Genomic DNA, 3,342 nt, shown 5'->3' with positions numbered 1-3,342 from the left:
TGTGCGCCCAACCGTCCACCCAAGAGGAGCTGATTCTCCTTTGTGTCCCCATTATGATTTATAAAGACCTTTATCACAATACCTGGAAGGCCTTGCTGCACTAATTTGTTTATCTCTTTGTGTCCCTACAGTGGTCGCCACAGACTTTTTTCATGGTAGGGGCTTAGGGGTGGCCATCTTACCACCAGGGGAGATAGGAAACTTGTCTTGAAGTTATAGCTGCCTAGAAAATGCACCATTTCACTCTCAACTTAAAAAATAAGAAGATACATTTTGTTGGCATTTTTTTTCAGCAAGGATTCTCCCCTAGATTCAACTAGGATGGCAAAGTCAACATTCTACCAGGGTACTTCTCCATTTTTATTCTCCTCTTAAAAAAATATAATAAAAGACTGTAAGGCTATTTTGTTTGGAGCAATAGAAGGTATCAGCCTACGTCCTCCCTGTAGCAACGCATGTTGCATTGAAGAATCACCCAGCTGTGCTACCTGTTTTTGAAAGGAGACCAGAGACAGCCCTAGGGATCCAGGAGCCATTGGAGGATCTGGGCGGAAGACAACGGTCAGACTCGGGGGCTGTTAAAACCAGAAGAGGGAGGCGGGGCGGAGGCGCCGGGGCCGCTGTTATTGTTCAGCTGGGCTCCGTTGGGCGCCGTCTCCCTTGCCTCCGATGGTGTCGATTTCTCCCGCTTCCTCTCGGCACCTCACTCCCGGCGGCTGACGACGGCGGCGGCGGCGGCTGCGGCGGGCGGAGCCTGGCGTTTCGAGGCCGAGCGGCGCCGTGGTGAGGGGCGCGGCGGAACGGGAGCCGCCTGCCCTGGCGCCGGGCGGCCGCGGCCATGGCGTACGCCTGTCTGTTCAAGTACATTATCATCGGCGACACAGGCGTTGGTAAATCATGCTTATTGCTACAGTTTACAGACAAGAGGTTTCAGCCAGTGCATGACCTTACTATTGGTGTAGAGTTCGGTGCTCGAATGAAAACTATTGATGGGAAACAGATAAAACTTCATATTTGGGGTACAGCAGGTCAGGAGTCCTTTCGTTCCATCACAAGGTCGTATTACAGAGGTGGAGCAGGGACTTTACTAGTGTGTGATATTATAAGGAGAGACACATTCAACCACTTGACAACCTGGTTAGAGTATGCCCGCCAGCATTCCAATTCCCACATGGTCATTATGCTTACTGGAAATAAAAGTGATTTATGTGAGGCCAACTGGCCCGAGGCAGGGGAACGCAATCAGACTCCCGGGTTGAAACTGACCTGGAGACTTTCCGGACCACCCAGTTCCAGGAACTGACCTGGGGACTTTCCACCCGGCCCAGCCTTCCCGCCTTTCGAGGGGCGGGACTAACGGTCCCCCACGATACCTGAAAAGACCACCAAATAAGGAATATCCTGCGCCCTCCCGGATTCACCACACCCCTTTCCCTTCTTCCCCTATAAATTCTGCCCAAACCCTTGCCCGGGCGCGACTTCTCTAGCCCCTTTCTCTCGGGCCAGTGAACCTCTCCCGAGAGCGTTCCCAAATAAAGCTTGTTTAAGCTCTCCTCCGTTTTTGGTGCTGTTCCTTACAATTTAGAATTTAGAAGAGAAGTAAAAAAAGGTGAAGCTTTTGCACGAGAACATGGACTTATCTTCATGGACACTTCTGCTAAGACTGCTTCTAATGTAGAAGAGGCATTTATTAACAGCAAAGGAAATTTATGAAAAAATCCAAGAAGGAGTCTTTGACGTTAATAATGAGGCAAATGGTATTAAAATTGGCCGTCAGCATGCTGCTACTGACGCCACGCACGCAGCACGCAGGCAGTCAGAGAGGACAGCCCGCCGGGGGAGGCTGCTGTTGAGTCTGTTTTTACTGTCTCGCTGCCCAGAAGAGGCTACTCACCTATTCTTTCACCCACCTGCTCAGCTGAGACATGAAACTCTTCGAAATGGCTTTATGTCACAGAAGAAGACTTTAATCCTTCAAATTCTTGTGTAACTTTGAATAAATGGTTAACGTTCACTTAAAAAGACAGATTTTGGAGATTGTATTCATATCTATTTGCATTTGATTTCTAGGTCAATTGACGTGATTATTTTTGTTCAATGTTGTCTTGTGCCCTTACCTACGAACTGAATTGTATTGAACACTACGAAGTCATCCTGAGTATTTTAAATCGGTTTGTGTAGTTAGGTGTCCCCACACCTGTGGTTACCTAATGTTTAATATTATGGAACTGTCCTCAAAAGTTTGTCAATTTTCAAGGCTATAAGGAAAACAGAAGGACTCTTTTAATTCTGTATTTTATCAATTACTTTCTGTATATATAGTTTAATAACCTGCTTGGGTGTAATTTGCCAAGCTTGGATTCTTTAATGCATTTGCATAAATTCTATACCGTTTAGAGCTTACCGCTACAGAAGCATCGTTAGGAATTGCTTGGACACTGAATTTTAAACTTTTTGACATTGTTAACAAGCATGTTCATCTTTTTCTTGTCACTAGTCCGAGAGAAATATGCTTAATGTACTTTCTAAAGGCTATGTGTGTGTTAACCTGTTTTAATGCCAAAAGTTTGCTGTTTGTCCACAGTTCTTTAAGACCTCTTCAGAAAAGGATTTATTTGCCTTAATGCATACTGTTGGGTAAAAACACAGTATAATGAGTGAGGTGGGTGGAAGAAAGAACTGCCCCCACCTGAGAGACTCCAGGAGGAGTGAGGGTCCACATTTAGACGGCACATTACGAGGACTTTAATCTTTCCTTGAACACAATCACGTTTTCTTTTATTCACATGATTTCTAAGTATATTTTTCACGCAGGACAGTTTTTCAACCTTGATGTACAGTGACTGTGTAAAGTTTTTCTTTCAGTGGCAACCTATAATCTTTAAAATATGGTGAGCATCTTGTCGGTTTTGAAGGGAATATGACAATAAACCTACCAGATGGAAAATCCTGTTAAAAGTAGAAAAGCTCTAGTAATTTGCTCAGTGTGGTGGTTTTAGCCTTCTTTTTCTTTTTCTCCCTTGGACTATAATGAAATTGTTATAGCAGTGCAAAATAAAATCCTATGTATAAAAAAAATTAAAAAATAAAACAAGAAGAAACTTAGGAATCATCTCAGGTTGTAGATGGGAAAGCTATTGCTGCACTAATAACACGAGGGGTCAGATCACCCAAGGTCATCAGCTGGGAAGCAACTGGTGTCCCAAAGTCTTCACTCTTAAGCACCTCCCACAAAGGTCCAGGTGAAAGCACCTGGGTTCTTCCTAAGGCATCCTTCCACCCTCTGTCCCCAGGATCTAGTGCAAGCAGAGTCATTCATGCTTGCTCCTCCAGAGGCCGGTG

General features: G+C 45.1%; 1 pseudogene across 1 annotated transcript; it reads left to right on the top strand.

Annotated features, from left to right (window-relative positions):
• Nucleotides 1-814: 814 nt before the first annotated feature.
• On the top strand, nucleotides 815-2,831 carry LOC113627777 (ras-related protein Rab-2A-like; annotated as a pseudogene). The gene is made up of 2 exons (XR_003435724.1): nucleotides 815-1,208; nucleotides 1,586-2,831. The product of XR_003435724.1 is annotated as a ras-related protein Rab-2A-like (transcript).
• Nucleotides 2,832-3,342: the final 511 nt, after the last annotated feature.

Source organism: Aethalodelphis obliquidens, unplaced genomic scaffold (genome assembly GCF_003676395.1).
Source record: "Aethalodelphis obliquidens isolate GAN/ISIS:26980383/991018 unplaced genomic scaffold, ASM367639v1 scaffold21, whole genome shotgun sequence".
Lineage (NCBI taxonomy): Eukaryota > Metazoa > Chordata > Mammalia > Artiodactyla > Delphinidae > Aethalodelphis > Aethalodelphis obliquidens.
The sequence above is the reverse complement of the archived record's forward strand: the minus strand, read 5'-3'. Positions and strand labels throughout refer to the sequence as shown.